The sequence below is a fragment of the Thunnus albacares genome, chromosome 22, assembly GCF_914725855.1.
Source record: "Thunnus albacares chromosome 22, fThuAlb1.1, whole genome shotgun sequence".
Taxonomy (NCBI): Eukaryota; Metazoa; Chordata; class Actinopteri; order Scombriformes; family Scombridae; genus Thunnus; species Thunnus albacares.
In genome coordinates, this window is record NC_058127.1 from 13840090 (window position 1) to 13861480 (window position 21391).

Genomic DNA, 21391 nt, shown 5'->3' on the forward strand with positions numbered 1-21391 from the left:
CACGGCCTCAACGCTAGACCCCAGATAGGAAAGATAACTACCAACAAGCGCTGACCTAATTTTTCCTGAGCATGCTGGGAAGAGAGATACTGATACTGTATGTGGAGGCTTCCTTCTCCGTTTCTGTCGCTCAATTTTGATTTCAGGTGGAAAATTGGAGATCTCAGAGGAGCTGTTCGCCTCTGATAAGTTAAAGAGATTAGGGCGCCACTCCACTCCGAACCGCTGTGTTTGGGGTTTTTTGGAGAACGGAAGAGGAAATGGCGAGGGCACAGGTCGATGTTCAAAGAAAAATAGTTGGACGCAGTTAAAAAGCTCCTGTGCAAATGTTTGTCCCATGCAGGTCTTATCCTTGAGTCATCAATAGACTCCGTTTAGCCATTGACACAAATTTAAAGGTAAATAATGGTCCAGCTTTGACTCATACATACCAAAGTCCATTTTTTATTTGTCTGTTTACTGACATGTCACTGTTGATCAACAAGGATATTAATTTTTATTGTTTTATGGTATGAAATGACTTTTAAATTATAAAGTCTGAAGTCAAGCACACCTGAAATAAAGATTCAAATAATTTCCTGTTTCCTGTTGTAGTAGAAGATTAGGTCAAAACTACAAAGTCAACATACCAACCCGAGTAGTCTTTGTTTTTCTTACTGTAGTTGTATTCTTCACCTCAGAAACAGCAATTTAGACATAAATCTCACCAAAAGGTCCATTTAGTAGCCGTTCTGGAACTTTCAGTCGTATCACATGATCATCAGCAGATTGGGATGAACTTTGAATTTCAGCTTTTGAGCCAAAATGGACAAGAAGTCCTTAAAGTAGTAATAAAAATTAAAAATTTAACTATCAACATTTCTATGGCCGATTCATGTGACATAATCGAAAACTCCAGTACAGCTTGGTGAGATTGTTTTCTCAGAGTCTAACGGTAGATGTTTTGTCAACCATCGGTTTGTTGCATTTGTTTTCACCTGCTTGGAGAACAACAGGGTTTGATAAAACTGCACCAGGACAATTCAGATGCTGTTAGTCGGGCCTTACGTTACATAAAAGGACACTTAAACCTTTATGTGATTGGGTCAACTTTCAGTCATTCATAGCTTTGTTGTCTAATGTGCAAACAGAATCACGTGGTACATATTAGGTTGAATAAAAAAACAGTGGAAAAACAAACACAACATTGATCATGTAAAAAAAAATTGTAAATCAACTTTCATCTTCTCCTTCCTCCGTGTCAAAGTTGCGTTCTGGTCCTCTCACAAGAGCTTTCTTGCAGAAAAGGGAAATGTAAAAAAGGAGGAAGCAGCGGAGTGAAAACAGAGATGGGCCGTATCCTTGAAAGGGTCTAGAAAGGGTCTATTTTGCATCCGACGTGTCACATTGTTGTCATGTTTTGTGTCTTTGCCATCTTGTCAACTGCAGCCAAAGCAGGAAAATGTCTCCAGTGTTTTTCATTGATATTCTGAGTATTTTCTTTTCCAAAAGCCCGAGTCTGAGGACACCTCATACTGTAACTTCATCTTCACACATGAACAAGTCAATGAATGAGTCATGAAAAACTGTTAACACATAAAAACAAGGTAGCCACATTTTAACATCTCATTTGTTTTCATCCTGCTAATTTCAACTAGACAGCTGCAAGAGAAGTTATTAATCTCAGTCAAAGGAGTATGCCACTTGTTTGTTTAATAATTAATTTATGTTACTCCTACTGTCAAGAAAGCTCAAGGTCCAGTAATGTCAGAAACTGGCCAAAACTCTTTAACCTATTTCGATCAAAACAATTGTATATTTTGTAGCATTGTCATGAGACAGCACTAAGTAAATTTCAAATATGATTTTTGTTTTTGACCCCTCCAAGGACAAACTTACTTCTGTAAACACTGAAACCGGTTTTTCAGCTGTGTGTCACAGACTGTATCATGCTCACTCATTTTAATACATTTTCTGAAGTGTAAATGTTGGATTTATTCACACTCAGAAACATATAGTACCTTCTCTGGGCTGAAGCCAAGTTTTGTTAAGTGGGTAGCAAGTGCTAGGGGTGATTTCACTCTAATCGCATCCTAGTCATATGATCAACCATAGTAACTGTGAGGAGGCAGGTCAGGTTAAGCTGTGTCAAGTTAGACGCAGGTTCACAGCGTGAAACAGGAAGTCAGGTATATTAAAGCCCCATGTGGTATCTTGCATAGGACTTATAGGTGCTGGTGTAATGCTAAATATGGGTCTGGTGGTGGTTATTACTAGACAGACATTAAGAAACTGTATTTCACAAAAAACCCTCCATTGGTTTGATACTGAATCATGTTTATAGGATGGTTCCCAAAATGGTTTGCGACCTCCTAAAACAAACCAAGCTCTCATTACAGATTATGACAGTGAGCCATAATCATAACAGATTTTTTTTCCTCAGACTGTTACATGTTTCATTTAGATCAGAAAATGATCCTTTTAATCTACTTGTGACCCCTTAAATTTATCTTGGGAAACTCTGAGGGGCTCTGACCAGATTTGGTACCACCCTGCTAATTTTAAATTTATGTCAGCCTTAAAAGGTGTGTACAATCTTTTCTGCTAAGATAGCGACACAAGTTTAGTTAGAATTAGGGAGATTTGGGGAATTCAAAAAAAGTCTGTGGGATATTCATTTTTATATTTACTTTTATTAACTTCTTTAATGATTAATCCTTGATATTTTCTCTTTGGTAAAGCACTTTGCTTGAAGATAATTTCTAAATACAGTTGGATAAATTGTACATGTGGTAGTCATAGACTGTGAAAAAATATGGACATAGCCATCATGACGTCACCCATTGGTTTGTGGACTACTGTTTTGAAGCCTTGAGTTTGGCGAATTGACTGTCGCCATCTTGGATTTGACCATCACCATCTTTGATTTTTGGAGCCAGAAGTGCCCATATTTGGACGAGAGGGTGGAGCTGACCCTAGCACTAGCTTCTAGCTTGGTTAGCACCGGTTAGCATGGTACATTTGTAGTATATGGTTAATTGTGATAATGCTAATGCTAACTTTTGCTTGTGAGAAACAGGCTTAAAACCATTAAAACAAAATGTACTCACTGGAAAAACTGAACTGGCGATTCCTTAGAGGGTCTTTTGGTACTTACTGACAAGACTATTTTAGGTGACCAGAATGTTACAATTAAATTTCATGAATTATAAATGAAATACAATTGGACCTCTTTTGCAACCAGTGGAGTCGTCCCCTGTTGGCCATTAGAAAGCATGCAGGTCAGGTTTCAGGCACTTCCGCATTGACTTCACTTTTCAGACCGGGAGTCTGACCACTTGATGGTACTTCAGGTGTTCAGGGTTTATTGTGAAAATGATGACAGGAAGCAGCTGTGTAACACTGGGTGTAGCTTGACGGTGGTCCACTAGTTTCCCAGGCTCACTATCCATCAGCAGACTGCTGTTCAAACAGGAGACATGGGACTGTGGAGTCACCGAGGGGGGGAAAACTCTTCTCTGCGACTCACCACAACAACTCAAACCAAAGGGAGGAAGTCATTTCTAGCTGAAGATGTTTTACGGAGCCTATATTTCTAATTTCTACTCAGTAAAGGACCGGAAGAGAGACAACTTAAATGACAACTGAAGTTATCCGTGCTTTTTTGATACCTAGGGCAAAGTGCCACACCTTCGCTTAGCGCAACAGGTAGGTTGAAACAACACTTGGATACTTTGCTTTGCCTTTGTGACTCGCTTACATTAAAAATACTGCTCTAAATTAAGTTTATAGATCGTGAAAAGTGTTGTTGATACGTTATTAAACCTTTGATAAGATATCTTAGACGGAATAACAGGTGGAGGTTTAGTGTTGTCAGCCATATGGTGGCGAGAGCCTGCTTGGAAAAAAACAGTAATAACTTCAGGATATAACATAAATACAGAAAAATAAAACTATTAAAAGGGAGCCACAGTAAATAAAAATACTTTAAAGCATAATAAGACCTTTGTAACCTCGTTGTTTTGTAGCCAAGACAATATTTATGTCAGTTTTTATGCTTACTATGGATGCGAGTGTACACCTGTTGCACGCTGTTACACTATAAACACATGAATAAATAAGTAAATGTGCATATACATGTAAGTATAGGAAGGGCCATAGCTAAATACACCCCTAACCACTATCAGAAAAGAAGGCATTTAAATGTTTTATTTGGATTTTTTCAATGTTTTATTTGTTCAGTTGTTTTTCTATAAATATCTTTCTCCTCACCACAACGAACACAATTCTGGGAGAGAAATACTGAATCCTTGATATATTGTATTTTTTGTTGGACTAAAAGTAGTGAAATTTAAAAATATAGGAATCAGCTTATTAAAATACCCGCATTGTGTAAGTTTTTAATTGTAGAATCTCAGTCTGTAAGTATTAAATATGAATTGTGAATATTTTCTCAGTTGATTAATTGCTATGAAATGTAAAAAACAAACAAAAAAAAAAAATTTCAAAATTTTTGAGCAACAGTCAAGAATCCAGAATCCAAATGTATTCAATTTACAATCATATAAAACAGATAAAAAATAGAAAATAGTCACATTTAAGAAGTTTCTACAAGAAGATTTTGGCATTTTTGCTTGAAAAGTGACTCAAATGATTAATCAATTATCAAAATAGTTGCAACTTATCAGCTCCAGTTGAATGTAAACTTAATCCAGGTTGCTTAAACCCCTAAACATCCATGAATAATACTGCATACATGTCCTGAATAGTAGCATATATGTGTGTAAAAACAACAGAGCTTAAAATTTCTGTCTCACCCTGAACAGACTGCCCATGGGCAGGTGAGGTTAATGAGTGAATGGACGCTGTTATTGGGGACATTGGAGGAGAAGGAGGAGTGGTCTTGAATCAGTTAACCAGAACCCATGCACACGGCCTTGGGCTTTGTTTGCACATCAAACATGTGAACTGGGGGTCAGTCAAACTTTCTGTCTGAGCGCAAACCGGTCGTGACTGTTGTTTGTCATGTACAAAATTCTTTACAGTAGTTAACAGTTGTGTGCGAGCGGCTATTAATGTGTCTCTTAAAACCTCATGAAGTGTTGTGTTTTTTTAGCTGCGGGCGAGTGAGATTTACAGCATCATGACATTTACACAAGATACTATGCTGTGGCTTGTAAAATCTATTTTCTTACCTTCAATGGCTGACGCCACCCATGTGCTTAGTTCAGCTTATTAGACAAAACAAGCCATTAAAAGTACATGCAAATACTGTTTGCTCAGTGTGTAGTTTGCTTTGCACCAGGGCTGGTGACTAAACCTAAAACAGGATATAGACATGACAATGGAGCTCCGTGCTGTTATTTTCATTATGGTCTGATTGTACAGATGTACTGTTTTTAAGTTAAGGATGTGTTGTTGTGGAATAGTAAAGGAAACCATATTTCATTAAAAACTTATATCATTGTAATCAACAAAGGAGTACAAAAACTAAAGGAAGTCTTGAGTATAATAAAAAGCCTTTAATATTACATGGATCACACCAATGCATTAGATACACTGAGTATATATGTTCTTACAGTCAGGACTGAGGATGCCTTGGCTCTTTCCATCTTTTCTTCTTTGTATGTTTGAGGCCCTTGACTCCAAAAATCACCTTTGTTCATTTTTTTAAAAACACTGTTTTACTTTTTGTTCATAAAAGCAAAGACGGACTCCAGTTATTCCAATTTTTACAGGTAAATTTGTAACCTTTCGCACCAGATGGTGTGTTACACAGAACCATCGTTCCTTGGCAACTGCTTGGAAAAGGAGAGGCACTTTAAAAAAAATACTTGGCAGGTGATTGGATGAACCATCTGTCTATCATCTTCTTAATTTGCGAGGCAGCTGGTTTTGCAAGATCACAAAATCATGCAAGAATCCTCATAGGAAGCTGATTTGGTCCGAACCACTGGTGCTTCGGATACAAGTGCATAAAATGGATTCCTGCATGGTCTCATGATCTCACGAATCCAGCTGCCTCACAAGATAAGTAAATTTGTCAATAATTGACAAATAGAGACAATTTCCAAAGATTATAACAAATTAGTACCAGTGCCAAAAAAATGCTGGTTCATGTTTCACTAACACAAATGGTTGCCTGTTTACCTCCATTGAGACAGACTAACTAATTCAGTTTAGGACGAGATGGATGGATGGAAAATTTCAAGACGTCACCTTGCTTTTTTCTGATGTATTAACATCAATAGTTAATCCATTAATAAAATAGAAATAGATTTATTACTATATATGGAAAGAAAACAATGAATTCCACACACTGTTCATCACATATTTTCAATTTATTGACCATTTTTCGATCTTTAGACATCCATCAGATAAAAGTAGATATAAAATAATCAGTTGTAACTCTAAGAAAAGTTAGTCCACCTTTCCTTATGTAAATTCATATTATCCAACCAAAGATATGTGAAAATATCGTCCTTTAGGAAACAAACTATAGATACAGTGGTTGTTTGCATGGTACAGATCAACTTGGAGATGTAGTTTATTATTCACCCCGGCGTCACTGGTTCTATATCATTTAAAACCTTTACTGCTCTTTGGCTCGTTGGCTTGTAGACTTGTTTACTTACTAAAGTACAATTTGGAGCTCCTGGGTCAGGATCCACGTGTGAAAAAACAGCAGCAGGTCTGTTTGCAGTGCGAGAGCGCGAGTGAGGAGGGGAGCGCTATTGATAAGTGTGGGCTGTTAGGTAATAGAGAGGAGACAGGACTCGTTTTCATCAGACTGCTGCCCAAGGCCATCTGAAGATGATGTTTGGACACAACACATAATATTACACACACGGAAACACACACACTTAGCTGTATGATATCATCTGAAATCAGAGGAGGTATTTTGATATTTCAGACATTTCTTACTGGACCAGCAGATCACGACCAACAAATTAATGCTGCTGTAAATCATCTCTTAACAAGGGCTGACTTCATATAAATTGGTTGCCATGGGTACACTTGCCTAATTGCACCTGCCTTATTCAAATCAATCAAGTCAAGGTCAGCTCGTCAAGCACATTTGTCAAATCTAAAGTTGTAGAGTCCTTTTTTGTTGTTTTTGTTTCATAACAGATATTTAATGATTTCATTTCCACTTCCGCCTCCACACTGACAGCAGTAAAAAGTTTCTGACTGAAGCTCTTAGCCAATTTTAATTAGTGATTTTAAAACGGTTTTATTAATCTAAAACATTTTATAGCCACATTTTACAGACACATCTTTTCAGATGCAATGGATTTCATCCTAACAGATTTGGGTCTCATCTAATGGCTTTTAATATGGAACTTGCGCTGAAGTCCTGCAAGAATAACTGATACTGGGTGAGTCCAGATCCTTCTAGTGCTGTTTCACGTATTTGTAAGGTTCCTGTAATAATTAGACATAGGTCTGTCAAACGAAACAGGCACATATTATGCATCGATATTAATCATTTAATAAGGATCCGAAACAAAATCCCAGCTCCAGTATTGAGAAGAGCCATCTTAAACAGTCCTGAGTTAGAACTGGAGTTAAAACTGGAGCTGGGGTTTTGTTTGTTGTCTTATTAGACATTTGTTTTAAATTATTTTTTTTATCTCTTCTGCTGATTCAGATTTTATGTGTTAAGAATTCTGGTTACAATCTAGTGATCACAGTCAGCTTGATCTGAATTGTGCCCTCCAGATTATGACGTTTTAGCTGACCGAGGGATTGTGTTCATGATGGTGGCCTTGTTACTGTCTATAGGAAGCTTTTTCAAATGTAACCTAATAGCTTGTAATGATTTTTCTTCCTTTGAAGTGCTCCTTTTTGATGGAGCTTCCTGAATTTTTATCCAGTCTTGTTTTAATTTATGATAGCATTGTTCTTTGTGATGATTTTAATATTCACATTGATAAGTCCTCTACTGTCCTTGCTACTGATTTTTTAAATATCACTAAATCTTTTAACTTTCAACAACATTTGTCTCATACCAAACTCATAACTGTGGCCACACTCTAGACCTTGTCTTTAGTCTGGTCTGAGAATATCATCTATGGAAATCATGGACATGTTTGTATCTCATCACCAATGCATTGCTTTTAACTGTGAATTACAGGCTGCTAGTACTGTCTTGTCACGCCCTAAGTATACTCATGTCTTTAATGAGCATAGTGCCTCTAAATTCTGTTTAATTCCCCTGGCAATATGTTTCCTGATTTCTCCTACACCAATGATATGGTTAATTATTTTAATTCTCTGTGTTCCTCAACCTTAGATGCCATAACTCCTTTGAAGACTGGATCTAACTCAAAAACTAGAAAACAGCCCTGGTTAAATGACTCAAAGTTGTAAAAGGAAATGCAGAAAAGCAGAATGTGTATGGAAGAAATCAGGTGTCCAGGTCCATTTTGTGGCTATGAAAGAGTTATTACTCCTTTATAATAGGATGCTAAAAGATGCAAGAACATGCTATTTTTCTGAACTTATTTCTGCCCATCAGCACAACCCCAGATTTTTATCTTATCTTATAAGTTAGTAAACTCAGCCTCTCCTTGCACGTCTGCTAATTGTGATGCTGACTGTGAAAAGTTTTTATTGCACTTTGTTGGAAAGGTGGAGTCGATAAGACTTAGTATTGCCCCCAATTCTACCATTTTAGATGTTGAACACCTGCACCGGGAAACCGGGATGCTATCTTTCCCCTATTACTCTGCCTGAACTTCTAAAAATCATGTCTCATATGAGAGTATCCTCCAGCCCTCTTGACATAATTCCAACTAATTTTTTATTTGAAGAAGTGGAATGTATTGGGCCCCATTTGCTTTCTATTTTGAACAGCTTGCTATGTCCCAGGTTACTTTAAAACTGCTTGTGTTCAACTACTTCTAAAAAGAACATGGGCTTGATCCTACTCTCCTAGATAACCTTCGGCAGATTTCTTAACTGCCTTATAATTTCTAAGATTCTTGATGTGTTCAAATGTTTCAAAGCAGCTTCTTATCGCTGTGGAAAACCATAGTATCTTTGAAAAGTTTCAATCAGGTTTCCATCAGTATCACAGCACTGATACAGCCCTTCTCAAAGTCACTAAGGACCTTTTAAAAAATGCAGACACATGCATGTGTTTATTTCTTGTGCTGCTTGACTTAAGTGCAGAATTCAACACAATTGATCATGGCATTCTTTTACATAGACATAGAGGCACTGGGTGGGCATATCTGGTACTATTTAGACTGGTTCTCATCATTTGTCAAATAGGAAGTTTTGTGTCTCTGGCAACAACTTCTTGTTGTCATCTTCCCATATCAAGTATGGTGTGCCTCAAGGGTCAATTCTTGGACCAATTTTGTTCTCCCTATATATGCTCCTCTTGGGTGATCATCTGTAGACGTGGTATCTCTTTTTGTTATGCAGATGATACACCATTGTACCTCCCTGTTAAACTTACTGACCTCAGGATGCTGAGTTCTCTACAGGATTGCCTGATCGATATATAAAAAAAACTGTTGATAAATTTTCTTCAGCTCAATTCTAATAAAACAGAAATCTTTGTTATTGGGTCCCAGAATATCACCAAACAAATACTGCCATCTACTGGTTACATGTCACAACAGATAAAGCCTGTTGCAAGAAATCTTGGGGTACATCTCAAGTCTTGTATTTGATCTTTCCTCGCTCCTCGCTTCTCGCTCGAACCGGAAGTCGTTCCGGTACGCCATTTTGAAGGCTGTGTTATTCCTGTTCTGAGGAGCGAGGAGCGAGGAGCAAGGATGGATTCCTGAGGGGCCATGAGCAAGGATACAAGAGAGTAGCCTTCACAGAAGCCTTTTACTGACCGACATGCCTCCTTGGATTGGAAAGCAGTTATTGATCGGATGCTGCAGCTGATTGGACTGATCTGATACATCACAACATGCAGAGACAGATTACAGATAAAACTCAAATGTATCACTCCCTGTATTTTATTTGTTTGCTGATTCACCATCTCGTTAAAAATCTGTTTACTGTAGGTCTGATCAACAAAAGAACCATAAACAACTTTATTTATTAGAGAGATTTTTCTTTTCAAGATTCGTTAATTCCCCCATTAACTCTTATTATGGATAAAATTAAAGTCAGAGAGAGACTGTCTGTTAGCAAGAAACACATTTTAAACACATTTATATTTCACATAATTTATCACCATTTCCATTCAGTTACATGTGAGACTGAAAATCCCGGAGCATCGGATTTGATATGAGTTACATAATTCCACTTTCCCTGAAACATTTAGCCTAATAAATAATTTCCAGTGTTCAAAAGACACCCTAACCATATTCTGGGTTATTAAATAATGACTTCACAATCAGAATATTAATAAATACAGACACAAATAATGAATAAATAATACATTTACAACACATTCTGCCAGTAGAAATGGTTCTTGCGCCCCTGAGCAAGACACAGTACACAGTATAAATACAGAAAGCAGGTTTTTATTCATGTGCAGGTGTTTGTTAAACAGGTAACAGGCTGCAGAGAGAAAACAGCTGCTCTGGCAATGATTTCTTTGCGTCTTTATTAGTATTAGCACAGTGCACATGTGTGCAGACACAAACTCCATCAGAAGTCGCTACAGCTGTTAAAACCGACTGACAGCTGATCCAGCTGTGATCAGCTGCTGCTGTCATCAGAGAAGAACGTCGCTTCTCGTGACACTTCAGAGGAAAGGACATTTCATTTCTCTAAAAACATATTTCTTCATATCTTCTCTCCCTGCATGGTTTCCAAGACGCAAGTGAGGGAAACATGGATGCAATTAAGAGTCTTCAGATGTACTCCTAGTGTCCTGTGTGATAGCAGTTTATGTTTTGAGCAAAATATTACAAAGCTTGGCCAATCATGTTTTTATCACCTCAGAAAAATTGCAAAAATATATTAAAGTTTAGAGATGCAGAACTCAGCTGCCAGGCTTTTAACCAGAACTAAGATGTACGATCACATCACACCTGTTTTAGCCTCTTAACTTTGGCAACCTGTTTATGTTAGGATTAAATTTAAGATCTTATTGATTACCTTTAAGCTCTTCATGGCCTTTTAATCCCTTATGAAACTTTTCGTGGTTTGAAATCCTCAAGCAGACGTCTTCTGTCTCTTCCAGAGTCCAGGCTGAAAACTAAAGGGGATAGAGCCTTTGCCAGCCAAGGCTCTGGAACGACCTCCCCAAAGAAATAAGGCTGTAAGAGTCAGTGTCCTCTTTCAAGTCTCTTCTTAAAACCTTAAAACATACTTTTATCTGAAAGCATTTCCTAATTTTACCTGAGCTGCCTGCTTTTATGTGTTTATTTTTTTATAGCTTTTAGTTCATTTTAATTTCTCTGTTTTAAATGTGTGTGTTTTTTTTTGTAAAGCACTTTGTAACTGTGTTTTGAAAGGTGTTATAGAAATTAAAATAAAATATAAAATAAGTTTATTATTATTATTATTATTATTATTAACAGTAGTTCAGGGCTCTTTGTGTGAGCTGTAATTTAAAAAGTTAGACAGTAAACGTCACTCGGATGAATGGCTCGAGGTCTTTTATGGGAAGTGTTATCAGGCGTGGGAGGTTATCTCACCTACTGTACATGCAGGTTATTAAAAGCAGGATAAAGCAGCGGTGAGACAGCATAATTCTATTTTCTTTTTTTTTTGGTCGCTGCACCGACTTTAAAATAGTGTATTGACATTTCAGCTGGATTTTAAAAGTCTCAGAGCTGATAAGAGGCCTAAATTGACCACCTTATCAAATCCTGCAGTTCTCTTTCATTGGAGAAATGCAGAGGTTCACACCGGCAGCTGATGACTACACGGAAATGCTGTCAATTATTGCTTATTTTCCGTCATTGCTTGGGGACTACCTTTATGTTCCTGAACATGCTGTATGTGAGATAAAAGCCAGTTGCACCTAAATAACACGGGATTGAATGCAGATTACATTAAATTGACCCACAAATAAAGCTACATTAAGACCTTTGTTCTTATTTGTCATGCAGATGACATGAGATGTTAATTAATAGATTTCAAAATGACAGGTCTGAATGTGTATCTGCATATTTAGTTGCTATTAGCTTTGGGAACTAAATCTTGGTAGATGGAAGGAAAAAACTCATTTCTGACTAGTTGTTCATGATAGAGATGCCACATAGGGTTTTTACTCGCCCAAAATTTGCTGTTTTCAACTTCTCAAATGTGATGATTTAATGCTTTTCTTTGTCATATGTGATAGTAAACTGAATATTTTTGAATTTTTGACTGTTGGTCGGACAAAACAAGACATTTGAAGACATCACCTTTGACTCATGGAAATTGTAACAGTAATTTTTCTACCATTTTATAGACCAAACGATTAACCGAGAAAGTAATTGGCAGATTAATTGATCATGAAAATAATCATTAGTTGTAGCCCTAGACAAAGACAATCTGATTCCAATGTCGGTAAAATGTGACTTCAGTTGAAGCATACTGACCTTTTTATGTTGACCCTTTATAGGTTATTTCAAAAATAATTTGTTAAATCTTATATCTCACAATCAGCAACAACAGTCTGCTGTTTTTGGAAAACATGATGGGAAAATTTGCGGCATGAAGCAGCTGCTGAAATTTTGCTTGATACATTTTCTTACAGTGTAGAAACACAAAATTCAAAAAGAAATCATTAAGTATTCTGTTTTTGCTCAGGAAATAAGTTGGACAGCAATGATGGGCAGGTCTAGCGTTGAATCTTAACTTATAACTTAACTTAAACTTTAACTTACTTATTTTTCCAGAGCCCAAGCTGACATCTCTAAATGTTTTGTCTGACCAACAGTACAAAACCCCAAGATTCATTTTATAATGATATAAAACAGAAGACGCTGGAAGTAGCAAGTGTTTGGAGTTTTTGCCTCATAATCAGTTGGTTTTGATTGACTAATCAATTAATCCTTTCAGCTCTAGATTGATTCTCGAGAGTTCTGTTGGAGTGATATTTGTTTGTTTTTCTCTGCCTATTTTTTTTGTAATTTTTTAAAATATAGCACCAAACTGAAAGTTGCAGATCAAGTTGATTATGATTTTTTTCCCGATTCATTAAAGCATCTCTGGCTCCTAATAGCTTGTGAGGAAAGAGTGGGTTTAGAGCCTTTTGAATCGGGATGCAATTTTTAAGCGTTTTTCTTAGATAGTCGGCCATGTTAAAAAACTATTATTGATTAATCATTAACAATTGATGAATTTGATTAATCGTTATCAACAAAATACCCGTAATGTTGTCCAGTAAATATCTACCCAACATTTTCTGACAGTTACACCGCATGTCCCTCGTCTTTTTCGTTATCGGTTAATATAGTTTTTTATAGGTTGAATTATTAACTGCAATTAAACAGTTATCAATTAATCATTGACATCTTTACTTTTGAGAGAAGATTATTTATAAAAAGTTTAAAACATCAATGAGAATATTGGCGATGTGGGAAACTAGAGGAAGGGGATGAAGAACTTAATATAAGGACAATGAAAAGAACAATAATTTGGGATTTTATACTGTAAAGTTTATACTTTACACATAGTAGCACAGTGAGTTCCCTCCATATTTCTGCTGACATCGTCTCTGACAGCACATGATTTGAAAGTTCAAATTTGACAGATGTGACAAAACGCTGATGGAAAAAAAAGATAAAGACCAAGAAACAAGACAGAAAAAACAGACAAGCGAGATGGATGTCGGACCAGTTAGCCCACTTTCCCGTCACCACACCCTTCCCATGTCACCCACATGAACTTGATCTCCCTTCTCGCTGTCCCTTCAAACACACAAAACACATAACATACATACTCTAAACGGCCCAGGCTAGTTGTCAAGATTTAATTTATGGCTTTATAATGTAGTGTACGGCTTACATAAGCTGGCCTTTTCAGAGATCCATCATGTGACGGAGTGATGTAGCAACAGCAAACTCTTGTCTGTGAAAGACTCAGCCCCTTTGCTGAAAAGTTCACTAGGGACCCCCTGGACAAATATTCATATCTACACCTCCAGCAACGACTCTCTGATTGAGCATTTAATTACTGCCAGCGAATAGGCGTTATGGGATTTTAGTGGTCTACTAGCAGGGCTCTACTGTCATTCAAGCTCTCTATTTTTGTCTCTGACTAGTGCCCATTAAAAAACATGCCTGTTCGGAGCGGGCCAATTGCTTGGTCTCTGGTATTGCTGCTTGCAGCTTTCTCGAAAACCGCTCATCCAAACAACTTCACTTCATTTTAGATGGTAGTCCTTATCACTACGGGTGTAATCCCCCCCCTCCGACCACAATGTGGGTTTCAATGGCAGAGTGGCGCTGTTCGTGTTTCTGTTCGTTGACTCGGCGGGAAGTGAAGCAGCAGAAGCAATGATTCAAAGTTTATGACTAACTGTGCTGAAAACTTTACTGCTTGCAGCTTTCTCGAGAACTTCTCACTCGACACTGCACTTCCTCGGGACCTCAGCGACAAACCTGCCAAGTGTGAAGTCGATCGGATGAACGGTTGTCGAGAAAATGAGAACAGATATGCATACATACATACTGAGACTCCTTCTATTTTAGTTAGATGCTCATCTAGCTGTATTTAGTTTCATAATGTTGATATGTGCAGTGTTTGGACCAGCAACTCAAACCCACAGTTATACAAAAAACACTGTGGATAGATTTCAGTCGTCCAAGGGCACAACAAAAACAGCTGGTATCAGATATGCTAGACTGAGGGAAGACAAGATGTTCAAGGACATGACGGTGTGTTTTTGTGTTTTGCGGTGGTTTGAGAGACTGGAGATCAAATCACTACAGTGAATAGCACTTTTACAACAACAAATGTATTTGTATATTTCCATGTTACGCTTACATATGTAGCTCTATGGGTGATATAATGTCTTTTGGTTGGTCCAGACTGAAATGTGTCAACAACAAGCTGGATGGATTGTCATGAAATTTTGTATGCATCCTACTGATTTAGTGATCCACTGACTTTTCAATAGTTGCAGCATGAGGTTGCTGCCACTAGTGTAATATCTTGACAACTGTATGGATTGCTGTGACATTTGCTACAGATATTCAAGATGCCTAGAGGATAAATTCTAATGACTTTTCATCTTGCACTATCATCAGGCCAAAAGAGTTTTGATCTTGGAATCGTTCCCATTTCAAAATGGAAAAAAATACCTGTAGTTGTTAAGCTAAAAATGCTAAAAAACCTCTTATCAAGCATTATTTCACCTCTTACCATCGCTTTTGTTAGTTGAAATTAAAAAAACATAGCTGGTGTCAAATAATATCAGCTGAAGCCAATTAATGTTTATCCTGTAATACCTAAGATGAAAACTTTTGTCTGTTATCTATGTGCTCTCTGCAAGCTGGTATCTATATACAGCCAATAATTGTTTGTGTGAAAAAAGAAACATCACATTGCCTGATTTTTTTGTTGAAGACCAAAAAAATGGCGACAAATGGCTCACAAAAGTTATCTAGCATCGTTTTGCATCAATTTCAGGAGATTCTGTGAGTTAAATTTCCATGCATGTTGTATCATTATTTTATTATAAGAATAAGTAGGTTACACATGTTATTTCAGAATTCAACCAACATTTCAAATGCTCATTTTCAGCACAATAATATAATAATATGTTATTAGGCTCATTCAGCTTTCAGGAAAACAAGCAGTAGGGCTACATGACACAGCAAACGCCACATGTTTAACAAGTAAACAGTCATATAATAACTACATCAAGCAGAGTGCTTACCACCTCCACTAACCAACTCTGATTTAAACTGTGTGTCTCAATTATATCTTTGTTTAAAGTTAAACCTAATTAAGATTCAACAAGGGATTTGAAAGTATTCAGATTCACTAAAATACAATCAAACCTCAACTGTAATTGCAGACTTAAGCTGCTAATCATGTATCCATTCAAGAAAACCATTATGCAGTTTCACTAAATATAGAAGTGATCCAGTCTTAAAAAAGGTAATCATATTATCCACTGAGGAGATAAGGTACCCACTATCCTTTAAAATAGGACTTCATACATAATAGTTCTATCCTTTTCTAATTTTGCCCTCATTTCAAAGAGCAGGACTCTCTTTTTCAATTGTTAGATCATCCACTCTGGTAATGAAATCCTTCATTTAGTGTTATTATGAAAATAGCCACTCCACCTACGCACAGTGATTCCTTTTTGCAAACTAAATTCAAAACAGGTGAAATCGATTTCAACTGGACACTTTCCAGAGGACGCCTTATTTTAAGCCTTATCTTTCCGGATGAAATTTTCCACCAGCAGCAATCGTTCAAATGTGACCCCGACTGCCAATTCCATGGGTATCCCCTGGATTTCAATCCAGTCCACATTTAGGGGACACGATACAGCAATCTCACTTTTATTGCGCCTGTTTCTCCAAGATGAAATGTTTCAATTTCCTTTGAAGAAAACTCAGAAAGCGAAAAAATGGGAGCCCGGCCAAACTGCCAGCTCTGAAATATCTCTCCCCTTCAGTAATCGTCCTACGATCTTCCCCATCATAAAAAACAGGAGCAATATATGATATATTGAATGGCACAGGGAGCAGATAAAGCACTGTTATTGCCAGCCAACAATGGACAATATCTGAATGAATGATAGTCATTTGATGCACAGATTGAATTCTTGACCTCATTATGACTTTGGAAAGTCTCCAGGGGAACAACATGATTGGTCATTTGGATGTACTGATGTGAATCTGAGTCAGCTGGTTACTCTAATGTCTGTGGGAGGCTTCACAGGCAGAGAGAAAATGCTCATTACTGACAGGTTTGCTTGGCTCTCAGTTTGTCACAAATCTGCTTTAATACTTACTGTTACAATCTACCTTTTTCGTTCTAACCTTAAATACAACAATAACAAAATATGCAGCAATTATAGAGGTTAAAAAAAACACTAATTTAACAACGTAAAAATACCCCACTACAAGCAAAAGTCCTGCATTAAAAATTGTTATAGCAAAACATACGCAAGTTGCATCATTCAATTATTATTTATGCATCACTGTGTTTAGAGCTGCAACGATTAGTCTATTAATCAATTAGTCAGTTGACAGAAAATAAATCTGCAACTATTTTGCAGATATATATAATGAAATAAGCAATAATGCTATCATACATGATAGTGAACTAAATATCTTTAGATTTTGACTGTTGATCGGTGTCGATCGGATAAACAAGACATTTTAAGATGTCACCATTAGTTCTGAGAAATTCTCTGATATTTCATAGACAAAACAATAGATAATTGATAATGACAGTAAACATTAGTTGCAGCCCTAAATGTGCTCAGGATTTTAATGTCGTAGATGGTCAAGGAACTATTTTTTTTAACTATAGTACTATACTATTGATCCAACTCCACCCAGAGTTCCAGCTTTTACCTTCTGGTAGAAGATTGATGGTTCCCAAGAGCAGACTGAACCGTTGTGAACATTCATTCCTGCCTAATGTCCATTAAGCTTCTTAACACTAACAAGTAATGTAGATGTTGGTCCAGAGGGTTGTGCAATATGTCGCCATTATCAGTAGGTCTGTATGTGTTTATGTTTACAGGCAAACTGTTACATATGTGTACATACAAACTGTGTATGTGTACAGAAGCCATGGGCTGTTAAGATGGTGACTTTTTATTTATTTGTTTTTTCTTTTACAATGCAGTATGTATGACTTTATTTCATTTTCTGTGCAACCACAGGACAGAATTTCCCTAAAGGGACATTAAAGTATATCTTATCTTTTCTTATCTTATTACATAGTATAAATTATTACAATGCAAGCTTGGTTCCAGATCGCTGCACTATGACCCACATAGCTTTGGGTTGTGGTTTTGTTATTCTCAAATCATAATTTATTAAGAAATTAGTGCCAGTCGTCTGTGTCCATGCACGATGTATTTCAAGTAGATATGTAATAGGAAGAGCTAGGGATGGGTTACAATACATGTTTCCAGTTTGGATCTGGCTTCCAGTCGGCAAAATACACAGATTCGTTGAGCTCTGACCTCAACAGATCTTTTATCAAACCTTTCATCTCTCCTCCTATTTTTTTTTTCTTTTGAATTAGCAAAGAGCAATGAAGAAACACTCAGGTAGCAAGCAGGGGCGTTGGCTGGACTGTTGACCATCAGGGGCTGAGCCCAGATCCTTCTCTATCAAGAAACTTAAAACGTACTTCATTTTTTTCCTGTGCATGTGAGGGCTACACATTGGATTTGATTTTATAATCTGCACATGAATATTCCTGCCACTCGAATGAACCAAAACGAGTCATATCAGATACCTACTACCATTATTACTTGGCATACATGATGACCCATAATAAACACATAATACAGTGGCTGTTTCACGAATGAGAGTTGAAAACGGCGAACTACTCAAAGAAACTTTTATAATTTGGTTGGACCTACTTGATATACATCACAATATATATGATTACACAATATACTGTATATTACACCTGACACTGACCTACAGTGATGTGTATGATGTGTCTAGAGAAATAATTTAGCTGATCAAGGCAAATCAATTTGAAGAGAATCTTCCCTTTTATGAATATCACATCACTATTTTGAGTTTACCATGTTAATAATTCTCAATCAGGAACTCCAGTATTCGGAGCAAGTAGCTTGTGTTATTGTCAAATACATATTTAATGAGCATTTCATGTCTTTGTTTGTTCATTTTCAGGTTGTGACTATACGTTTTTATTTTGCAGCCTTGAAACTGCAGCATTTCTGCCTTCTCGGCCAAGAAAATCTAACAGAACCTTTGAGTTTCAGTTATTTGATAAATGCATCGCAAGGATTTTAAATTTGAGAAGCAGATTCATTGCTGGATGCAGATTTGATAAAATGCTTTTGAACCACAGCTCTAGCAAGAGCAAAAGAATTTAGCCAGTACATCGCATTAACCTTGCAAACTAAAGGTCAGTAATGAACGAAATGAAGAAAAATATTGCTTTTTGTCTCAACTTTACCAGTCGAGTCAGGTATTAAAGACGTAGGTATAGGTGGGGTTTTTGGTCTCACTTTTTAGTCTGATGCAGAACTTTGAAATACTTGTAGATGTACTTTACTAAAGATTAATCTTATAACACATAGTAGTGATGAGAATTCCTTCATGGTCACTGCACTAGCATGCAGATACCTGTTTTTTCCACTTTTCTATGTGTATCTAAAGCTATTTACTGTGCACACACAGTGTGTCAAAGATAACAGCTACATTTAGACACACTGGAGCTAGAACATATATCACCCCGCCTCATGTTTGTCTTGTCATTTTCCTCAAGCAGAGAGTTCTTTGACTTTGAATGCTAATGCTGCTAAGTTACCAGCTAGTTACTCATGGGCCTCTTTTGCTCGGAGGAGCATTGGTAGCTGCCAGGGCTAAGATGGCGCTCTGTCATTTTTCCCCTCCAGGACTAGTTCCCCTCTGACTGGGAGCTGTTTCTGCTGACCAGCAGCAGAATGGTTAGCCGGAGGCAGGTAACACTGCAATCACATTGTCAGCACTCAGTCAACCCAGAGCCAATTTTTGCCTTGCAAATTTGTAACCCGACTCCATTCCAATGCAAACCAGCTTTTTCCGACCCAGTCAGACAGCCGTCAGTTGGTCTGTCTGATAATGTCCTCTTACTGGATGTTACATGTCAGCCACAACACTCCAAAACACATGTGCACCTTACATACAAGAATATTTTATGTATTTCTTGTGGTACAAAATAAGAATGTCTTCAGTTTCTATCTTTTAAAACATCTGTTTAAGCACGCGTGAAATGGTTTCAGGAAAACTACACTTTTATGTAACTTCCATCACCTTCTCTTATGTATACAGTGGATTCATATGACAGACTTACGTAAGCTGGAAAGGGAGAGTGGACTACTGTAATACTCATCTAAAAAAAGCTTTACGATTTTTCAGCCTTTCCAAAGCTTGTTAAACTCCCATGATTTGAGACATGAGAGGGAAAGTCATGAGCTTGACTTGAGGGCTGAATATTCTTTTAAAAAAGATCATCTTGTGCCATCCTCTCTTTGACACTTGTTGGTTCGTGCTCATATTATTTCTTTGTTGTGGTTCTAGCAGAAAATTAGATTCACTGGTGTGATTACTAGACAATTTGATAAACTAGATAGAGCCAAATGCTGCCCTGCAAAACCCATCTTTTTTCATCCCTTATAAAGTATATTATGCTCACACATAATACACACTCTTTTGACCATCCTCTATGCACTGTGTGGCTTTTGCAGATGTTTTTATATAGAGAAAAAAACATTATTAAGTAGTAGTTTATTTAGTTGCATAATCAATTTGTATATCAGAATAGGATCTATGGGAAATATGGAACTAAGAGAATAGCCTGCCCATCATTACACTAAAACAACAGACGCAAGTCAACAATGCCTCTGAGGGATTAGACGGATGAGGAATCAGTAAATAAAGTGGTTTAATATTCAACAGCACTTTGGGTGCAGGGAAAATGAGGGCAATGAGCAGCTCAAAACCCACCTCATTCATCATCAACCGACTAACGTGAGCTTAAAGCTGCATTAATTGATTTTTGGCCACTTGGGGAACAAGCTGTAAACACACCATTGACATATTGTATTACAGTGAGTTGCCATGTTAGCAAACAGTAATTTATTTAGACATTGAGCTTACACAGAGAGACATTAACCTTCATTTGGAGTCTTGTTTCAGGCCACTTTTAGCTCTGCTTTGCTCTTAATCATCTCCTGAGAAAAAAATATCTGGCTCTTCAGCAGCTAACTACATCATTTTGTTTACCGGCTAGTCGCTAACTTTGTCTGCTATTTGGTGCTTTGCAAGTAGAATTTGTTTATCAGAGCTTTGCCACTGAAAACAGCTGCCTGTTGCATCTAGAAATGATCCCATTGAGAGCAGGGAGGGTGAATCAACATAGTAAAATTGCAGGCCGTAAAACTATAACAACATGCTGAAAGACACTGAAATGCTCTGTAGAGGTAACAGAAACTACATAGTCGATAATTTTCTGTTGGTTTTTCATACATGTGACCCCTTTCACATTATATGTGGTCATTTGATGCTTTGTTTATATAAAAAATATTGATTAGAGGAGCTTTAAGTATTTTGTTGGCTGGTGTAAGTTAAACAGCAACCAGCATGCGCCATTTACAGGAAGCCAGGAGAATCATGTTTTATGTGTGTAATATAAAAATTAGTTCAGAAATTAAATTATAATTAAAGCAGTTTTAATTTAAATGTGTTTACAATGCTCATATTACCCTTATTGGCCATTTTATTTAAGAAAAAAAGACTGTAGAGTGAGTAACTGGATTCACTTGAAGTAAGTTATT

The 21391-nt window shown here is 37.0% G+C and overlaps 1 protein-coding gene across 1 annotated transcript in view; it reads left to right on the forward strand.

Moving 5' to 3' along the window:
- Positions 1–3422: 3422 nt before the first annotated feature.
- Positions 3423–21391, forward strand: part of zgc:194930 (uncharacterized protein LOC557813 homolog) — a 30048-nt gene continuing 12079 nt past the window's right edge. Inside the window, exon 1 of the mRNA XM_044341376.1 lies at positions 3423–3687. The gene's annotated coding sequence lies outside the window, so the exon portion shown is untranslated. The remainder of the gene's footprint in view (positions 3688–21391) is intronic.